This window comes from Alexandromys fortis, unplaced genomic scaffold (genome assembly GCF_014885135.2).
Source record: "Alexandromys fortis isolate MF-2015 unplaced genomic scaffold, M_Fortis_MF-2015_v1.1 scaffold_5, whole genome shotgun sequence".
In the NCBI taxonomy this organism is placed as follows: Eukaryota; Metazoa; Chordata; class Mammalia; order Rodentia; family Cricetidae; genus Alexandromys; species Alexandromys fortis.
In genome coordinates, this window is record NW_026067924.1 from 18,894,738 (window position 1) to 18,917,153 (window position 22,416).

The following is a 22,416-nucleotide window of genomic DNA, read 5'->3' on the forward strand; positions in this document are numbered from 1 at the left end:
TGAGTTCGAGGCCAGCCTGGTCTACAAGAGCTAGTTCCAGGACAGGCACCAAAGCTACAGAGAAAAACCCTGTCTCGAAAAAACATAAAAACAAAAACAAAACAAAANAAAAAAAAAAAAAAAAAACAGACAAATGAACCTGCGAAAGGTTAAGTTCCAAAACATATGAATAACTAACAGCAGCCAACAAAATAATAGTCAGAAGCTTTTGACATAAGCTCTTGAATTGGTAGGTTTAAAATGCACATAGAAAATTCAGAGCATCTATAGAAACAAACAAAAATCATAAAACATGAAGAATCTTGTGAAACTGGAAAAGATTTTTAAATGAAACTAAAATTTTCATAATTGCAACATAATGTCAATGGAGGTAATGTGGACAGTGTAGGTTAACAAGATGGAAAATAGCACCGAGGAGTTCCCACAAGGCACAGCAGGGACAGCTGATATATTCAAAGGCAATGACAGAGTGCACAGTGATGGAGGAACACCAAGGCGAATACAACAGGTGTCACAAAAGATTGAAGCAGCAACAGTCAGCGTACCAGGAAGAAGCCACAATCATAAGCAAGCAGCATTTTGCAGAAGCATATGAGAAACATTTTCTTGGCTTTTTTTTTTTTTTTCCTGTCAATGTTGCTGGCCTGCCGAGGGCCATCGTTCTGTAAATCTGCCCTACATGGTAAAGCTTTAATGCAAAGCTTTTCTCTCTCTGATCTGGTAAAAGCTTTTCTACTCAAAGACCCTGTTCAATTTTGGGCACTTGATGACCCGTGACTGCCCGTGCTCCTTTCTTTCCTTTTCACCACTTTCCAAGTTTGCCAGTCAGCAGTAGGCTGGAAGACTGAACCATAACTGGTATGGACTCTCCCTTGAGTTAGTGGTAAAAGAAGACAGGGACACCCTAGCCCTGTGTGCTGCTTGCCAGCCCAGACTGGGTCATGGCACATCCTGTTTTAAAAACAAATGTCTTTGCTGGTATCTTCTATTTTGTTCAAGTGTGGTTTTTTTTTTGTTGTTGTTGTTGTTTTGTTTGTTTGTTTCTTCAAAACAGAGTTTCTCTCTAGCTTTGGAGCCTGAAACTAGCTCTTGTAGACCAGGCTGGCCTCACACTCACAGAGATCTGTCTGCCTCTTCCTCCCAAGTGCTGGGATTAAAGGCGTGCGCCACCACTACCTGGCTCAAGTCTTTCTTTGTGCAACAGTGAGAATATTTTTTCTCACAAGTAAATGACAGCACAGTTAGAGTGGAAACCTTCAATGATCTGCTTCTAGTAAGAAATAGAGCAATGAGGAGCCAATAGCGAACAGACAACTTAAACACTTACATATCAACTGGACATAGACACACCCAGGAAATACAGTTCACCACCACAGGAATATACATTATGGTCAAGGGTATATTGAACAATCTTTAGCGTAAACCCTATTCTAGATCATGAAAGAGGTCTGAGCAAATGAAAATACTTGAGTTATAACTACAACTGTGTGCTGAGTGGATAGTTATTTTCTTAATTAGTGGTTGATATGGGAGGGGCAGCCCCTTGTGGGTGGTGCCACCCCTGAGGTCATATTCTGTGTGTTAGAAAACAGGCTGAGCAAACTTTGAGGATCAAGCCAGTAAACAGCATCTGCCATGGAGTCTATGGCCTCTGCCTCAGTGACTATTTCCAGGTTCCTGCCTTGAGTTCTGGCATTGGTTTCCATTGATGATGGATTATAACCTGTGAATTTAAGAACCCCTTCCTTCCCAAGTTGGTCTTGGTCATTGTGTTCTAGTACAGCAATAGGAAAACAACGGCAGGAGCCCTGGATGCTTCATGAAAAGAGAAATTAGAAGACTCTTAACACCTCAAGCCAACAGTCTAACTTTAAGCCTCAGGAAACCAGAAAAGATAATAACATATGTCAAAATTTACAGAGTAAGAAAGCAATAAACATTAATGGATAAATAAATTAAATTTTGTAATAGAAAACCACATAGAAGCTAAGACAATTAAGATTTTTTTAAAAAAGATTAACAAAATGGACAAACTCTTGGCTAAACTATGAAAAAAAACCAGAAAAACACTAAAATAAAATCAGGTGGAAAAGGAGATATTGCAAGTGATATTACATAAATGAAAAAAATTTAAAGACTCTAGATAGACTCAGCAGTTAAGCGTGGATTTTTGCTCTTGCAGAGGCTCTGGGTTCTGTTCCCTGCAGTCACATGGTGGTTCACAAGCAACTGTACTCCAGTTGCACATGATCCCATGCGCTGTTCTTATCTTCTTTCCCCGGGCACTGAACATACGTGATGTACAGACATACATGAAGGCAAAACCCCCATACACATTAAATTTAAAAAAAAAATTCTAAGGGCGTAGGAAATTATATGACAGATTGGATAATCAGAATTTGGATAAATTTCTAAAATCATGCAACCTACGAGGACTAAAACATGGAATAGTGAAAGCTCTTAAATTTTCTGTAACCAGAAATTTGAAAATCTCTGCCCCAGAGCCTATGACAGATGGATTTCCCACAGAATCCTACAGTACTTTTAAAAGAGAACTAACGCTACCGCTTCTAAAGACTTCCAACATACGTACTGAAGGAGAAAAAAAGGCAACATCTAAACCAGTCCAAGAGACCAGAAATTACCCTGATAGTAAAGCCAAATAACAAGTCAGCACCCAAAATTAGTTGCATTTCTATACATTCACAGGAGAATTAAAATAAAAAACATCATTGAAGTAATCATATACTACATCAAAACTAATGAAATATAGTTGGGAATATTGCCCTCTGATAGTGTTTGCTAGTATGTGTAAGGCCATAGATTCTATTCCTAATGTCACAAAATATAAAATAAAATAAAATAAATAGGAGCTGAGAAGATGGCTCAAAGGGTAAAGGTCCCAGCTTCAATGTTTCACAGCATAAATTTAGTTCCTGAGAGCCACATAGTAAAATAGGAAAATTAACTCCCATAAGTTACCCCCCCAACCTCCACACTCATGTATGTGCGCACAACCAAACAAATAAATTTAATGAAAAATTAAATATTTGGGAATAAAATTAAAGGAAAAAAGATAGACTTGCAAGCCTTAAGCTACAAAAGCTGCTAAAAAATTGAAAGAGAAGGGTAAATGAAAGACCATCTCATAGCATGCATTGAAGGACGATGTTCATACAAGGCCCACACTACTGAATGAAGTTTTTATAGTCAATGTAATCCTAAAAAGTGTTAATGACACCTTTGTTCAGAAATAGCTTAAGGACTTTTAAAATTCACATGGAGTGTCAAGAAATCATAAATAACCAACACTCTGTTCAAACCAACAAACAAGCACCACAGAAATAAAGACCTTGTATTTCCTGACTGAAACATTACAAAGCTAGAGTAATTAAAGCTGATACTGCAGAAAGAGAGGCATTTGGACCAAAAGAACAGTAAAGATCTGAGAAAAAACACCTATGAGGCTTGTATTCCAATGATCATGGACAAAAGCCACAAGCTATTCTTAAAAAAAGGTTACAGTGCTTAAGGCATAGTGAGAAATCAGATACCAACATGCAATAGGTGTGCGTGTTTACAATGCATATTAAAACTAATAGAAGATTAAAAGTGGAAACATTAGAGATAAAACTGGCATAGGAACAAACCCTTTGACACCAGGTTTTGCAAATTTTTTGTTTTATAGCAAAACCATAGGAAATAAAGGCAAAAAAAAAATGGGACTACTTAAAAATGCTCATCAAGGAGAAATATAAACATGGTGAATAAACATCCTGTGAAGGAGAAAATGTTTGCAAATCATATTCCTTTTCAGGGTCTAGTGCCCAAATGCACAAAGAACTCCTGCCACTCAGCAACGAGCAAAAACAACTCAATGTGATTGATTCAGCAAAGGACTTGGAGGGATTGCTCTACCAAGAAGTACACAGATGAATAAGAGCATCTGTCTTGTTTTTTTGTTTTTACCCATTGCTGTGGATAAATACAGATGCAGCTTAAGGAAGAAAGCGTTTATTCTGGCTCCCAGTTCAACAGTGTAGTTCATCAGGGAGGAAAATCAATGTGGCTAGATCTGGAAGCAGCCGGGCACATGACATCTGCAACTAGAAGACAATAGTGACGGCATGCTGGTGCTTGGCTCCCTTTCTCAGCTTCTATGGTCTATGATTCCACTCAGGGAATTTCTGCCTCAACTAATGTAACCAAAATAATCACCCATGGGGAATACCCATCTCCTGTCTCCAAGGTTACTCTCGCTTCTGTAAGGTTGAAAACGTGTATCACAGCATATCCAAGATTCTCAACAGAATTACTCGTTGCAGAAATAAAAATCAAAAAACCAAAACTAGAATGAGATATTACCTCCCCTGAAAAAGCCGCATTATTGAGATGTGGAAAACTGGAATCCCTGTGCTCTGTTGATATGAATATAAAATTATCTGTCAGGGAAGTGGATGGAGGTTACTGTTTTAAAAATCCCAATATATCTACCATAGGGTTCAACAACCCCACTTCTGTGTAAATACACAAAAGAATTGAAAGCAGGATCTTCAAGCAATATTCTCATACCCATGTTTATCACAGTACCATCGTCAGGATGTGGAACCTCAAATAGAGTCCAAAAACAACATTATAAAGCAAAAATGTGCACATATGTATACAATACGATGCAATTCGGCCTTAAGAAATAAACCCTGTGATGTCTTTACAACATGAGTGGACACCGACAACACTGAATGACATATATAAACCAACCACAAATAAACGAGTACTACATAATCCCACTGATAAGAGTTATCTTAGAGGAAAAGCCATAGAAACAGAGGCCCTGGGCTGGAAGAAGAGATAAGAGTCCTGTTCAGTAGATAGCTTCTACAAATAAGATGAGAAAACTCTAGAGGTTAATTGAACCACAATTTAAATATAATTAGTACCAATTAACTATACGCTTAAAATAAAAGAAAGTTACACTTTATGTATTTCTCTTTATTATAAAATCAAAACAGTGTGAAACCCTGTGGCCACTCTGAAAAAAAGATTGCATTAAAGCAACACCACGCTTGCTTTCTCCCCGCTTCCAATGCCATCTCTCTCCTCTCCGTGTTCTACCAGCTTCAGGTACAAGGGGTCAGAAATCACTGCCAGAGTGGGGACAGGGACTAGGTACAAAAGGTCATCTTTTCTTTAATACTGTGTTATTGACTTGCTTCGGTCCCTGATTTCCTCCCAGAAGGCGGTAAAGTGCTGATCAATAGACAAACCTGTTCATTCCAATTGCAAGCACAGAGCTGTGGATGATAACTAAGAGTTAGCTAGGAGTCGGCAAAAAGCACAGAGATGACAAGGCTGTCCACTCTCTCCATACCTCTTCAATATAGTGCTTGAAGTTCTAGCAATAGCAATAAGACACCATAAGGAGATTAAGGGAATTCAAATTGGAAAGGAAGAAGTCAAACTTTTGTTATTTGCAGATGATATGATAGTGTACATAAGCGACCCCAAAAACTCTACCAAAGAACTCCTAGAGCTGATAAACACCTTCAGTAATGTGGCAGGATACAAGATCAACTCAAAAAAAAAAATCATTAGCCCTCCTAAACGCAAAGAACAAAGAAGCAGAGAGGGAAATCAGAAAAACATCACCTTTCATGATAGCCACAAATAGCATAAAGTGTCTTGGGGTAACTCTAACTAAGGAAGTGAAAAATCTATTTGACAAGAAGTTTAAGTCTTTGAAGAAAGAAACTGAAGAGGATACCAGAAAATGGAAGGATCTCCCATGCACTTGGATTGGTAGGATCAACATAGTAAAAATGGCAATTCTACCAAAAGCAATCTATAGATTCAATGCAATCCCCATCAAAATCCCAACAAAATTCTTCACAGACCTTGAGAGAACAATCATCAACTTTATATGGAAAAACAAAAAACCCAGGATGGCCAAACCAATCCTATAAAATAAAAGTACTTCCGGAGGCATTACCATCCCTTGATCCCTGTCAGTTTCTTCTCGGTGGCATCCTTGGAACTGGCATAGACCATTTTGTTCTTAAGGCGTGCACTCTCAGGGTCCCAGAAGATGAACTCCTAGTCCTCGTTGCTTTCCTTGGTCTCGTAGATTGCATCGAAGAAAACATAGCAGCAGTCCTTGCCTGGCAGTATCTTGACAAAAATGGTATAGGGGTCGTCCACAGTACACCTCACAACTCCTACCTGCTGTCCTCCAGGATGGTGTTCTTGTCTTCACTTAATCAGAAGATCCCCACATTGTTGTATTTCTTCACTTCTGGTAGTGAGCACTTGCACACTTTCATGTTGTTGAGCACCTGGATGATACCGTCAGATACAGCCTCAGCAGGGGCCTGTTTCAGGAAGCCAGAGGGAGGAGACAGGGGGAGCTGCAGAAGAAAATGAACAGCTGCAGCTGCTGCTGGATCTGACTCTCCCCTAAACTTCTAAACAGACAAAAAAGCAACAACAAAACCCTCAAACAAAAGAAAAAAGAAGAAAGAAAGAAAGAAAGAAAGAAAGAAAGAAAGAAAGAAAGAAAGAAAGAAAGAAAAGGAAGGATGAAAGGAGGGAAGGCGGGTGGAAAGAAAGAAAGAAAGAAAGAAAGAAAGAAAGAAAGAAAGAAAGAAAGAAAGAAAGAAAGAAAAAGAACCCCAGTAACTCTATCATCTCCAGCTTGCGAAAACAGGTTTACCGGGAACAACTACCAAGCATTTAATGCTGCGTGTGTGTGTGTGTGTGTGTGTGTGTGTGAGAGAGAGAGAAAGAGAGAGAGAGAGAGAGAGAGAGAGAGAGAGAGAGAGAGAGAGAGAGATGATTTATCTGCTTTCCAACGAACATTATAGAGAACATAATTTGTGGAGAAAACTTTGCACCAAAGTAGGGCTGTCAAAAACTAGGGATCACTAACAATTTAGTCGAATTCTGTCATCACAGCAAGAACAGATGCTTACAGTAAAACTAGAACTTTCCAATAAGAGAAAAAAGGCAATGAAGATAACTTTTTTTGACAACAATTCACGACAATGGTAAGCATCACTTTCCTGGATATTCCGCCATTATTTTGGCCCTTCCTCACACACCACCACCAGAGCCTTCAGAAGCCTCTTCCTGCCAATGTAAACATTGTGTGAAAACTTTGTAAGTATAGCTGGGAAGAATAGACCCATGACCTTTGCGTGACTCCCCGGTACTTTGCAAGGCAAAGGCCTAATTTGACATGTGGAATTAGTGGTCTAACCAACCTTGGCTAGCAGTGGGTCCACATGTAAGGGAGATGCAGTGGCTCGCTACCCAGATCTCCAGCTCAGTATCATGGATGGTGAGTCATAGTGGCAGAAGAGTGCCTTCTTCCTGGCCGTTTTGACTCACTCAGTGGAGCAGGAGAGAATTCTCATTGGAGTTGTGGTCCTGAGTTACATGAGAGACCACATTGAACTAAATAGTTTCACCAAAATGCAACTGGATCCCTCATGTTTGGAAAGAACAGGATGGAAATGACCAAATTCACTGACTGTTTGGGTTGGCAACATTCTACAAAGTTCTAACATTAGCCGTGGGCTCATAATTCATATTTTCTTTGTCTTTTCAACTTCTTAGAGACAATTTGCTACATGTGAATAAGATGCCTTCCACTTTAGTTTATTCTTCAAATGATGGTATCTCCTCGGATTCTGCCTGGGTTCTCCCTCCCCAATTTATACACTCTCCGTGGGTGAAAAAGATATGAGCTGTTTGAATGTGACACAGTCTTTCTTGGATCTAGCTGACCTTACCTTGGGGAGCTTTGGTGCTGGGCAGTCACAGTCACCGACACCACGACATGGTCACCAACAAGAACTCAAGTCAACAACTTAACAAGTTCACTTTCAGTGTGTCGTCCTTGTTAAGAAAAATAAGAAAACATGTACAAGAATAAATAAGCAATTATGTAAATGGTAATTTATACTAAAGATAATGGTACATAAATAAATGCTTATTTCTATATTTGCTTCTATGAGTTTTATGGCTTTAGCTCTTACACTTAGGTCATTTCCCATTTTGAGTTAATTTTTATATGTGAAATGAAACAGAGGTCCAATTGTACATATGCTTGCCCAGTTTTCCCAGCACTGTTTGTGGAAGGGATTTTTGTTCAGCTGCCACTTGCATTATTTGGCTATAAAGAAGTATAATAAGTTTTGAGATAATGAACTTACAAAGATGTAAGATTAGGTTCCTATCTCAGAGTCAGTCCAGGGTCACTGGACCTGTTACTTTGAGCATGTGGCACACTCTGGTAATAGTACATGGCAGAGCAAACTGCTTGCTTTGTAATACAACATAAAGAATCTGTTACCTTTACCCAATTGCAGTAATCTTGCCTGTAGTCCTTTTGTGAATGCTCCTTTCATATGCAATTAAAATTCTAGAGAGCTCTCACATGAGTTGATTTGCAGAATTCAATGTCTGTTTAAAATAAAAAAATTCAGGTATTGGCACTAGAATGTCAAGGTCCCAGGTCTGTTTGACTTCTAGAGAAAGGGGGAAAGACTGCACTCTGGAGAGAAAACTTCCAGCCAGGAGCAGGATTTCCCACAGGTTGTTTTACTGCAGTTAAGTCCAATAAAAGAGCCCACATTCCTAACCCACTCTCCTTCTCAAGATGGACAGTTGTATAAGTTCATTTTTATCTAGGAAATGCAAGTTAAACCGGGCAGTGGTGGTGCATGCCTTTAATCCCCAGTTTTCCGGGAGGCAGAGGCAGGTGGATCTCTGTGAGTCTGAGGCCAGCCTGGTCTACAAGAGCTAGTTCCAGGAAAAAAAAAAAAAGAAATGCAAGTTAAATCCACATTGCGATGTCCATAAATATATGTGTATATATGTGTAAAAGATGAAAAGAAGTACAAACAAATACAACTGAAAATACTATCTATGGAAAACGTTGGGCAATCAGATTTTTTTCCTTGTTTATGAACATGGAAATTGATGAAGCAAAAAAGTTACTGGGAGATATCCATTGCTCTTAAGCATATCTGTTATTCTGAGGCACAGTGATATGACACTTCACATCATACCAAGATCAAATGCAGAGCTATAGGCACCAATGATCTGGTACAAGAATATCCATATCAGCATCATTAGTAATCACTTCAAACTTTAAATAACCCAATATTGAGAAACAGTAGAATTAACAAAACTTGAAATTATAAACAAAACTGAGAATTTTAAAGTACTACAATATTCTTTTAACATATATCAGTATTACAAATATTACTTATTTCCTTATTGCTTAGATAAAGTGTAAGACAAAACAAACAAGGAAGGAAAGATCTATTGTGGCTCACATTTAGAGCACAATCCAACATGGCAAAGAAGGCCTGGTAGCATGGGTGTGAGGCCTGTGGTCAGAGGCACCCACAGTCTGGAAACACACCAAGGTGAATGCGACTCCTTGGCTCCATTTTATTTGTTTAGGGATACCAGAACATGAATGTTGCTCCCCACAGTCAGGGTGGGTTTCCCATTTCAATTAATGAAACCTAAAAACTTTCCCAGACATGCCCAGAAGTCTGGCTCCTAGGTGATTTTAGATCCTGGAAAGTTGATAATCAATACGGATATCAAGGTAAAAGACACACTTGGAGTATGTACTATGTCTGAAAAGTCCAAGATCGGGAAAATTATTCACAGTGGTAACTCTCAGAACAGTGTGTACTGTTAAATTACTAGGAAGAAGGCTTCTGCATTATAGCAATTACACAAACTCCTTCACCTTGTCACCCAAATGATTTCGCACAAAATCCCTGCAGTCAGTTTGTTTATATACACACACCTTGTCCTTTTTTTTCATGTCTTTCAATTTAGGTTAAAAAAAAATCAAAATATGCCTGTTGTGTCTCTTCACTACAAAGGATTATTTCAATTCCACGGGTGGGAACGGAGGCTGTAGCAGCACAGGGGACCTCATCAGAGGTGCCTGCTGTTAGGACTGAAGATGCATGCATCCTGAGATCCAGTGTGTTCTCTTGTTGGTGTCTCCACCAAAACCAGTCCTTGGACAGAACTGGGAAAATGCATCCACACATGTTTAAGGTAGCATTTCTCCTACTAGCAATAAAAGAAATATACTTTATGTCTGAGGGCACAGAAGTGGCAAATTATACATATTGGTTCTAAGGACTATTGTAGAGCATTTAAAAAACAATGAGGCACACTTAAGGATAAACGAAGATCAGGACGTGAGTGTTCAATATTTTCACAAGTCAACGGTCAGGAGCAAGAACCCATCACATAAAGACAGAGCTTTTAGTTAGTTCATAAACACAGGTTTCACCCAACTTGTAATGTTCAAAAGTTTTGCATGTGTATAACTTCAGTTCTGTACTTTAAATATTATAAAACCAATTAAAATAGCTTTATAAGAGTATTTTAATTATCAGTATTATTTTTTTAATAAACTGAGCATCTTCAGAACTGATGGGGCATTTTATCTTCCTTTACACCTTTACATTTTTGAAGGATGCAGCTGTGACATCTAATGGGCAAAATATAATCATCACTTTGTGCCCAATTTCGTGTATAACAATGATCAGGAAGAAAAGGCATTATGGAGTGGGAAAGTAGAAAAAAAGGCTTCCTATGTAAGTCTGGGCGATTTGAAACTTATTTGTGGCGTCCTAAGTCAGGTACTTGGTGGACAGATCGAACCAAGCTGGACGGGCGTGAAATCCACCCCCAGGATTACTTTTCACCGGCTGCAGTCTAATCCTTATAAAGCGACTAAATGAAGTTGTCTCCAGAATCCAACGGGAAGATAAGATCTGCTTCAACTTCTCAGCTGTGATTTGGATCGCCTAAAGGGCTCTGGAGGCTCGGCCAGTTCCACACCCGCCCCTGCCTCCTTCCTGAGCCGACTACAGGTCGCTCGCCGTCTGCTGCACCTCCTCTCTATTCCGGCGAGCGGCAGCGTCTGTGCGTGGTCAGCGTGTTGACGTCACCGGCGGGTCCCGCCCTGCAGCCCCGCCCCAGCCCGGCGGGCCTGGACCGCGGAGCCGGGTCTGCAGGCCAGCGGGCGGCTCGTGCCGCAGAGGAGGTAGGCTGTTTTCCCGAACCCTGCTGGGCAGGTCGTAGAGGTTCGGGGCTCGCAGGACTCCCCACTCCTGGCCAGGACCGTGCGACCTGTGGGTGCAAATGCGGCGGAATGAGGGAGGATCCTGGGCCCAGGGCCCACTCTCACACTCTCCAGGAGGCGGGCGGTCCAGCCTCGGCCCCGTGTCGTGCACCCCTGTTAAGACCGGGATGACAGGCTACAACAGGCTGGCAGGTTACTGTCACCAGCCTTGCGCCTGCATCCCAAAAAGCCCTGAGATAACAAAATGAAACGAAATTTAAAGCATGAGTCACGAATGTGTTAGCTCTCCGGTTTGCTCACTCATCCTCATTCTGCTTTTTCTTTCCTTTTTTTTTTTTTTAAAATCTCGGTATAGTTCTTTCTCTTCCTCTTTTGCTTGGAACATGAGTGGGCATCGTGGAACTTTTCTTAGTGTTCTCTTAATAGGGCAGTTGTAAAGGCATTTGGCTCTTTTCATAGATGGACTCACTGGATCCATCACTTGACCTAATACTAGATTGGGTAAGGTTAGTAAGACTGGACACAGTGACAGGTCTGTCTGACTTCTCAGTGCACTAGAGTTTCTCCAGCATGTCCCGTCTGTTGTCTTTGTTTCAGGGTCCTAAATGGAATTCTCATCTTTGCTTCATTTGACCACCATCCTCTTCTAGAGCAGGATTTGCTGAAAAAGAACAATTTTTATTGTGTAATGGCTGTATTTATGGATCAGTAAAATGCTTGATAAACATGCCCGTGAAGGGACAGTGTATATTGTTTCCCTTTATTTCCACTCCCTGAAATCCATACATATGTACTAATTTGTATTGTTAGGAAGAATACATTTTTCTTTGAAAGCTTCCTGTTTCAAACATGGACCTTGAAAAGTTACATCATCAAATGCACCAAAGAAAGGAAATGAAAGCTGCTCTAAGGACTGATCTTCTTAGACTAGTGATTATCATTTGGATTTAATCACTAGATAATTAATATGATGATTGTCTGTCTGTGCCATATGCTGTTTTAGGGGTTGGAAATTGAAGATTGAGCACTAGATAAGGCTCTGGTACTCAGATTCCTTAGATTTTCGTGAAGATAGAATGTATGTGCGGATAGAATCCTGGTCTTAGATAGGAGCGAATGCTAGACTATCGAGCAGTAGGACACGTTGGTGTGGCTGCAGTGTGATCCAGGAAAATGCCCCTGAAGAGGTGATGGTCTAGATGAAACCTGAATGTGTGGAGTGAGTCATGGGGATATCAGGAAGTTGCCAGTTACAAGGCAGAGGCTGGGAAGGAAGAGTTGGCTTAGTGTCAGGGGAGTCGTATGGCTCTAAGAGGAAACGGTGGGCGAGTGGACCTTGGTTGGAGGTGGTGCTGTAAAAGGAACGGGAATCTGAGGCCTGAGTGGAAGGGCAGACTTTGGAGGTGCTCAAACTCTTAGCAGCTTTCTGTTTATTTTGATTATGGAGAATTCATTTTGTATTTTTCTCTTTGGAGGTCCTCTTAATGAAGAGTGGCCCTCTTTTCCCTAGTCCTGTATCCCACGGTTACTTTTCCTTTCCGTTGTTGCTGTGTGCAGGACTCAAACACCCTGCATATCTTCAGCTTTTATCTCCTTCCTCCTAGTCTCCTAGTTGTCAATCATTTCCAATACAGTCGTGTGTGTGTGTGTGTGTGTGTGTGTGTGTGTGTGTGTGTGTGTGTAGTTTTTCCAGACAGGGTTTCTTTGTAGCTTTGGAGCCTGTCCTGGAACTAGCTCTAATAGATCAAGCTGGCCTTGAACTCACAGAGATCTGCCTGCCTCTGCCTCCTGAGTGATGGGATTAAAGGCATGCACCATCATCACAGCCTGACTTCCCACACAGTCTTTATCTGCTTCCCATTTAGAAAGCGCTGGCTGGCAGTCCTGCTCTGTCCAAACATACGCTACGAAAGTGTAAAAGTAAGTAGGTTAGCCTTTCCCATTAGAATTTGTACTAACGACTAAGGCTTGCTCTGTCTTTATTTAGTTCCTGCAGTTTTCTGGGCACGTTGCATGCATTCTGTTCCTTCAGACTTATTGCAAATACAAAACTTTTCATCAGTGCTGGAAACATTCACTAAGTCACCACAGCTAGACTGATGAGGTCATTAGCTTTACTCCAGTCCGCTGCACATGCTCTCCGCTCACCACCAAGCCTGTAACAGGGTCTGCAGGTTGCTGATGTGTCTGTCACTGTAGATCTCATGTAATGGACCCTTTCCTTGGAGAAGGGGCTCTGGAACCAAGGTACGCGGTCTTGCCCACACTAGACGTGTACAGTGGCCAAGCGTACCAATTGCTCACCTCTAGATTTTCATGCCAGTATTTTATTCTGTTCTTTTTCCTTCTTGGAAATCCCTTAGCAAAGAGTGTCTGCCTATATCAAAGTCAGTATCTAGAAAGCATTGTTCCTAAACTCATAGAAGGCAGTTTAAAGGCTAGGACAGGGCTTTTCCTTGCACTCAAATAATCTTTTTAATTTTCCCTTTTCTGAGGAAGTATATGTTAGCATTTTACATGAGCCCTTCCTTTTTGTTAGATTATCGCTCGTGAATGACGCCTAGTACAGTGGTACATAAGGCTTGTGAGTGACCCCAGACAGTGGTACATAGGGCTTGTGAGTGACCCCAGACAGGGGTACTTATGGCTTGTGAGTGACTCCCAAACAGTAGTACATAGGGCTTGTGAGTGACCCCAGACAGGGGTACTTATGGCTTGTGACTGACTCCCAAACAGTGGTACATAGGACTTGTGAGTGGCTCTGAATACAGCGGTATATAATTGTAACACCAACTATATGCAGAGCTCTGGAAGGAGAAATCCCAAGCTGTAGGCCAGCCTGGACAATTTAGCAAGACTCTGTCTCCTGATTAAAATAACGAGGCAGGGTTATAGCTCAGGGAAAGAATACTTGAATAGCCCTGGATTTAATCCACAGTATATCAGAATTTTTTAAATTCAAGTTTTAATTTCAGAGATAATTGGAAGAGAAAAAAGTTGCTAATAGCTGGGTGGTGGTGGCACGTGCCTTTAATCCCAGCCCTTGGGAGCCTGAGGCAGGCCGGTCTCTGTGAGTTCAAGGCCAGCCTGGTCTACAAGAGCTAGAGCTAGTTCCAGGACAGGCTCCAAAACTATAGAGAAACCTTGTCTCAAAACCAACCAACCAACCAACCAACAAACAAAAAGTTGCTAGTAGTTTCCCAGCCTGGTCTTATTCTTAGATTTGAGGTAATGTAGCATATAGTTTCTGGTTCATTATTTCTGGTTCCAAGTAGAGGTCTTCCCATGACTGAGGAAGTACTTGGGTTAGCTCAGTGATGTAATTCTTCTCACGCTACTTTTAAAAAGTAGAAACCAGTTTATAAACTTTATGTGGTTGAGAAACCAGTTTGTTACATGATTGAGAAATAGTGTCGTGTGGTCCTACATTTTAAAAAGAGCTGTGAGGTCCTCTTACTTGATGAACTACATTAGATGAATAACAATATTAGAAAAATTAAAACCAGTAGTTTAATTTGCTTTCTGGCTACCATTTTGACCTGTTATCATAATGGAAACTGAGTTTAATGATTTTAGAATAATATTAATAGAATTGGCATCTTTCTTAAATGTCAGAAGATATTTACATTTATGCAAAAGAATTTTTTTGTACTTTAACCCAAAATAATCAAAACTGGATTTTAGACAAGTCTCGGTGTTTGTAAGGATACTACTCCTGCATGCGGTGCTCATATTCTTAGAGCCCACGTTGTAGGCATCCAGCCTGTGCCCCAAACACGGATCCTGATGGCTTCAGTGCCACTGTCCATGCAGTGACTTTTGCAGTGTAGAGTCCTTTATCTTTATTTGCACCTTCATTGCCATCTTTGAGAGAAGTGCTGGTAAGAGTTTCTTGGCTTTGGTTCCACAGAGCTGTCTTCCTGTTCCAGCTTGAGTCTGATTTCTGTAGTCTCCAGCCAGTCCCTTTTGAGAAACTTAAATCTTTAGGTGCAAATGTTTAGGTGTTGAGAGCACATTGCTCCTGAAAAAGTCATGGTAAAATAGTGACAGTCATTAATACTGTTAATATAGGTGGAGAGCTGAGGTCCAGAGAGCGTGGCCTGGGGACTCTGGGCTGCTTCCCTGGGCCTGGTGAACACGTAATGGCTTTTGCTGCACTTTAGAACTCTGGCCAAGCTCTTTGCTCAGGACTTGCTGATAGTTCCCTATCTTTGTGAACAAACTGACATAATGGAAGATAGTTCTTTTCCTATGAATGGAGAGCAAAGCCTCCGTTCTCACCCAGGTCTTTGACTCTGGTTGTTGAAGTCTGGGAGGTCTTCTTGGTCAGGAACTTGGTAGGGCTGCTTTTGTCCTTTGAGTTTGAAAACTCTCTTCTGTTTTCTTTGGTTTCTCATAGTCTCCCCCTCCCCCGAATGTTTTCTGACTAGTTCATCTTTATTAAATGCATGATTTGGCTTAGACCCTTTTAAGTAGAAGCAGTTACAGATTTCTGTATCCTGTGTCTCCCAGAACAATAGACTTTGAATATTGTTTAATGTTTATTATAGTATACTCTTATTTTTGTTTTAGAAAAATATATTCCATAATTCTTTGAATTAAACATTTCCTGTTTGTCAATTTGATGACGCAGAATCAGATAATTCCAGTAACATTTTTCTTTTTAAATTTCTTTAAAACTTTGATTTTTTAATTGTGTGGGGGGGGATGGGGGGTGGTTAGGGTGTGGGCATATGCACCTGTGAGTTCAGGCACCTGCAGAGTCCAAAAGAGCATCAGTTCCCCTGGAGCTGGAGTTGAAGTGCTTGTTAGCCACGCCCAGCAGCACCCAATTCAGGTCTCCTGCAAGGCCAGTATGTGCTCTTAATTGCTGTGCCCCACTCCAGCTCCCAGTGAGAGCCTTCTGTTCCTGCACTGTTGTAAATTCATCAAAGGTAACAGCAGCTCTTGAAGTGTTAGAACTTTCTCCAGCACAGGTGAAATCACCAAGCCAGGACTTGCTTTGGCATTGTTGCTAGTAATTAGCCAAGATTTTCTGTGTCAAGAGCTGTGTCATGGGGGCTATGGGGCTAGCCTTTGCATTGCAGGAGGCCCACGGCCATCTCTGGTCTCTACCCATAGACAGACAACCACATGGCAAATGCCCCAGGGCTGGGAGCACATTCTACTCCCTAATGCCCTATCCCATAGGGAACCTCTGTTGTCTTTAATTCATTCTCCAAACCTCCCTCTGAGTTAGGTTGCAGTATTTTTGTCCCTATCTTGAAAAACATATGTAAAAACATAAAAAGGGTAAGTAACTTGGCCAAGGTGGCAATGCTGGGATGTACAATGAGGCAGTGCTCTTACTCTACTGTATCCAGCACAGCCCCTCGGACTTACTTCTGTCATTGATCTAACGATCCCGTAAGTCAGAAGAAAAATTAAGTGCCAGCAAGAGCCAGCTAATGCCAGAAATAAACACCCTGAGTGGGTGGCAAACTGGAGAGATGGAGAATATTGCCAGTTGCCGATTTTTCAAGAGAAACTAGAAACCTGGGGTGTTTCATTAGTGAAAACGTTCATCTCTGCATATTGACGGTTGATTCCCTGTTTAGCAAGTAAACACTGCCTCCACGGTTAGTCTGAGGACCTCCTGGAGGTACATGGTAGTGCTTTGCTGACCTAAGGGGCTGTGCATCCACTACAGGATGGAAGTCGGGTACATGCTGAGTCGGGGGCACAGGTGGCACTGTGGATGGGTGAGTAGATGCTGTTTGGTGTTCTTTTGAGGCAAGGGAATGTGGACAGTAAAGCTGGTCACCTGACAAGCTCTGCCCCAGTCTGCTCTGGTGCAGACTGAACTGCCCGCTTTTAGCTGGGACAGGTATTGTTCATAACTTCGTCTTTCAGGACTTACACTTGCCCCAGTGTTTAAATAAACATCTCGCGGGCTCTGAGAACACACACTGACTCTGGAATTGAGTGCTTCCATCCTGGAGAAGTGAACCACAGCCGTACTTCACATTGTGGAGAGTCTCTTACCTGAAATTCTTGTTTACCTTTCTTTGAACAAGGAAGTTCTCTGCCAACGTTTTAGAAACACTGACTTCCTGGTGGCCTTTGGTGTTTGCCCTGCTGATCCGGCTCTCAACGCAGCCTTATAGGCAAGGAGCATTCAGCCCCAGGCTGTCTCTCACAGCCCTCTCTGACTGGTGCACACACTTCTTGTTTCCCTCGGCTCCCTCCCCTGGGCTCCCCTGACAGAGGGTGACTCACTGCTGCTAGACATGCTTGTGCTTCATCCGTTTTAAGTTTCCACTTCACTGATACTTTCAACAGCTTTTCAGGTCATTCAGAGCCTTGTTTCCTCTAAGGTTAGCCTTTTCTTGATGGCATTTCTGGTCAAAAATTGCAGGTTCTCAGCCTTCTTTATATTATATCTGTTTTATTCTTTGTTTTCAAACTACTTGTATAATTTTTCACGAGACTAGAGACAGAGGCTTTTCCATCTGACTTTACCTTACAGCACCCAACACAATGTTGTGCATGCAACCGGTGCAGTGAATCTGCCCGTCTGTGTGGTTAGTAAGTCCCAGACATCCATGCAGCAGGTGCAGTGAATCTGCCCGTCTGTGTGGCTGGTATGTCCCAGACATCCATGCAGCAGGTGTAGTGAGCATGCCCGTCTGTGTGGCTGGTATGTCCCAGACATACATGCAGCAGGTGCAACAGAAAACAAGAGAGCAGCCTGTCACCTTGTGCTAATACATGCTGTAGAATGGGTGCATCTTGAGCACGTTGTGATAAGTCAAAGACACTCCACACAATATACAGCACTTCAGTCGTATGAAACACTCAAAACAGATCGTGTTGTCAGGGCAGGGCAAAGGGGAGGAAGAGGGAGCTGCTCTGTAATTGCTATGAAATTTCCATTGGCAGTGTTGAAAATATTTTGGAACTAGAGGTGAAAATTATACAACATTGAGAATATGTTCAATGCCTCTGACTTGCACACTCAATTTTTATAACTTTATATTATGTAAAGTCCACCCCAGTGTTAAAAGAGAGGCTATTTAGCTCATTGTTTTGGAGGATGGAAACCATGGTCAGGCAATCCAGAGCTCAGCCTCTGGCAAGGGTCCCTAAGTGTCTCAGCATAGCAGAGGAATAGATAGGATAAAGCTCTGTGCAGAGATCACATGGTCAGACTGAAGACCCACGGCCCACAACTTCTCTTTTGCAACCTCGTGCTTTTTCCAGAACCAACCAGTCCCCAGGTACTGCAGTAATGCATTTCTCCAGTGAGCCAATTCCCACCAGGCCCTGCCTCTTACTGCTTTCACCACCTGTTGCATTGAAAACCAAGATGCTAGCACCTGAGCCTTTGTGGGAGGCCCTCAGAAGCCCTTGGGATCAGGAGAGTGTTTTGAGGAGGTGACACACGAGCTTCCTTGAGCAGTGGATAGGCTGTTGATAGTTAAGTGTTCGGCAGAATGGGCCTTCTAGGTGGGGCTGAGGTATAGCAAAGGTGCAATGCCAAATCTGTACGAGGAACTCAGAGTTGTAAGCTCAGCTGGAGTGTTAGGAAAGAGAAGCTTTGTTTCTGAGCAGAGAGAGGGAGGAATGCTGGGAAATTGGAAAGGCCCGGTTGTTGGTTGAGTGCTGATTGAGAAGAGGTTGGGGAGAACTGATAGGGGCTGTTTTTCACTAGTGAGGATGCCAGCAGCAGAGTCAATCTTAGCATGCTTTCCTATTAGAGCTGTAAATAAGACCTTACTGATGGTTAGTGCCTATTCTTAGATATTTGAGAGTGTTTATAGATGGTGTGTATATATCGGTAAGACCTTACTGACGGTTAGTGCTTATTCTTAGATATTTGAGAGTGTTTATAGATGATGTGTATATGTTGGTAAGACCTTACTGATGGTTAGTGCCTATTCTTAGATATTTGAGAGTGTTTATAGATGGTGTGTATATATCAGTAAGACCTTACTGATGGTTAGTGCCTATTCTTAGATACTTGGGAGTGTTTATAGGTGATGTGTATATGTTGGTAAGACCTTACTGATTTTTAGTGCCTATTCTTAGATAATTGGGAGTGTTTATAGGTGATGTGTATATGTTGGTAAGACCTTACTGATGGTTAGTGCCTATTAGATATTTGGGAGTGTTTATAGATGATGTGTATATGTCAGGATCTTTGTTTAGTCACAAAATTTTGATTTTGTAATTGATTGTTTCTAAAATTACAAGATTAAACTTTCTGAGAATGTTGCTACTTTAAAGTCTTTACAGACGCCTAGTAAGGTTTTAGAGGTCATGCTACAGCCCAGCGGGGTGGAGCATGCTTGTCATTCCTGCACTAGGATTCTTGGGTAAAGTTAGAAGGTTCATGCATATCAGGCTCAAAGCCAACCTGAGCTACAGGAGACCCTGTATTGGAATGAATGAGAGAGGGGACAGAATGGAGGGAGGAAGGAAGAGAAAAAGACGGAGGGAAGCAGGGAAGTGTTTTCAGCTCACTGCTTTCTTGGAATCTCAGCCTGGAGTTGCATTGCATCTCTGGCATTGTTTGTTCTTTTATGTGATTTCATTTTTCTGAGGCACAAATTAGCCTGCTAAAGATGATCCTGGAAATTGTACCTGATTCTTGTCATTTGAAGACCTAGTTTCTGTGTAAGTATGAAAAAATGAAAAAAAGAGAAAGTAATACTTTTTTTAAAAAAATTCTAGGTATCAGTTTAAATCTAGCTATCTAGGTATTTCAAGATTGATATCTCTCGCTCACATTCACTACTATTGCAACTGCACGTATTTATCTGTGGTAGAGATTAGAAGATTATTTTTGAAGCTGTGGCCATTGTGTGTGCAAATTGCATTGTAGGAAATAACACACGCCACTTCTGCCTGTAAATACTTCGTCAGAGATGGAAATGGCTCATCCTTTATTGACATGCTCTAGTTGGTGAAGGTGATCTCAAATGACTTCAGGGGAATTTGATATTGTGTATTCCCAAGTATTTTTCCTTGAGTACTTCTTACATTAGAGACACCAAAGATGTAGTGGATTGATTTGCTGTTAGAGTGACATGCTCAGCAGTTCTTACTGCACCTTCAGAGAGAGTCCTGTGTTATTAAGTAAATAGGAACTCAGCTATCTCTAAAGACAGATGAGTCTTTAGAGTGGATGGCTACTTACTAGGCTGCTTCTTGGGATTAAGCTGTTGTTTATATGTATTAGAAAAGATAGGTCTGGGAAACATGAAGACTGTGGGAAACCCAGTCCCAATTCTGGTCTTTGAGATACAAGATTAAACTTGTGTAGGATTAGTGCATATTTTCACAATCACTGTGAGTTTATATTTGTATCTTCCCTCTTCTGTCTGGAAAGACTTTTCTTGAAGTTACCACCTTTGTTCTTAAAGTCTTTCTGCTCTTTTGTCCATAATGATCCCCCCAGGCTTGAGGGGAAGAGTGAGATAGAGTTGTCACATGTAGGGCTTGTGTTGGTTTGCTTCAGTAACTTGACACATGATGGAGTCATCTGGAAAGAGGGAACCTTATCTGAGAAAAATGCCTCCATCAGATTGCCCTGTAGGCATGTCTGTGGAACCTGGGCAGGTGGTCCAGGGAGGTATAAGAATGGTAGCTGAGTGGGAATTTGGAGAACAAGTCAGTCGCAAGTAGTGTTCCTTCATGCCTTCTGCTTCAGATCTTCTTTAGGTTCATGTTTGAGCTTTTGGCCTGTCCTTCCTTAGTAATAGATTGTCAATGGGGAATCATAGGATGAAATAAACCCTTTTCCCACAAGTTGCTTTTGGTCATGGTGTTTATTTATCACAACAAATTAATGGGCCAGAGAGATGGTGCAATGATTAAGAATTCATGCTGTTCTTCCAAAAGACCTGAGTTCAATTCCCAGTATAGTCTCATGGTTATTTTCAACCCCACCTGTAGCTCCAGCTTCTGGAGGTGATCAGATGTATCCAGCCTCAGTGTGCACCTGCATTTACATTCACATGCCCATACACAGATCCACACACCTGCTTTAAAAAATAAATCTAAGAAAACAAACTAAGATTGGGCTGAACATTCAGTAGTCTCTTATTTACTGCACATCAATAAATTCTGAGTCTCTCTGCATTAATTTCCATCTGATGCATGAAGAAGCTTCTGATGAAGGTTGAGCAGTGCATTGATCTGTGGCCATAGCAATGAATCATCAGGGGGCATTTTTGTACTGTTTCCATTTAGCAAAATAATAGCAGGTTTTTACTAGGTTCCTATCTAGCCACAGGTTCTTGAACATGTTGTCAGTGTCTACCTAGCCACAGATTCTTGACCTCATTGACAGTTATATCCAATTAAACAAAATAATTGGTTACTCCCATAACGTGCATGCCGCTATTGCCCAGTGAGCATATGTTATCAGGCCGGACACCATTGTAGCTTGCAGGATTCACAGCTGAGTAAGATTTCTGATTGCATTTCTCCTCCAGTAGCATGCATATCATCTTCAAGCATTATGAAGCTAGCCAGTAGGGATGAAGCTTCTAGTTGAGTTCTAACTAAATTTTTCCATGTTCTATGACTCAAGTATGTTGTATGATCAACAGTATAATCTTATGGTCAACTTCTGGAGAGGAACAAACAGCATTGGCAATAGCCTAGAATGTCTGTGATTCAATGAGACTACTGACCAATAACCCCAAAAGAGGTAACCCATTCATCTGAAAGATTGAAGAAAAAGAATTTTAGGTGCTGTGTGGAGATGAAGTATTTTGAGTATAATATTAGAGTCTAAGAGTATTAGAATAAGTCCATTTGAGAATTAGAAGGGCCTTTCTAGGAGGAGACAGTAGAAATGGAGGCTGTACTATGAATACCCTGTTCTGGTTATCCTGGAGTAACTGAAAGCGGCTTCTGAAAAAGGTGAGGAAGAGATCAAATAACAGTCTTGTTCCCAGAGCCCTCCTTCAGAGAGGCTTTGGCTGAAGCAGCTATGAGGTATGGCTGTAACATTCCACCCACATGGCTTAGCAGTGCTAGAGTGACTACCGAGCGTTGACCCCTGCAGGGTAGGTGAGCTGACAAGTCTTAGATGCCACCCAACAGGACCTTGGCCACTTTGTGACATCTTGCCAGTTTGTTTGTGGAAGAAGAAAGGCACGTAGGCTGATGTCTTCCAGCCGTAGCCCACCAGCATCCCCAGTGACACCAGTATTGTCTTGAGTTTGCATTGGAAGTTTCTCCTTTCTTGAGTCATCCCCTTTTTTGGTTTCTCTTTTGACTACATATAGGTTCTACTG

General features: G+C 41.5%; 1 protein-coding gene across 1 annotated transcript in view; it reads left to right on the forward strand.

The window, feature by feature from the left end:
- The first annotated feature begins 10,998 nt into the window (after positions 1-10,998).
- Positions 10,999-22,416, forward strand: part of Stard3nl (STARD3 N-terminal like) — a 34,026-nt gene continuing 22,608 nt past the window's right edge. Inside the window, exon 1 of the mRNA XM_050142551.1 lies at positions 10,999-11,086. The gene's annotated coding sequence lies outside the window, so the exon portion shown is untranslated. The remainder of the gene's footprint in view (positions 11,087-22,416) is intronic.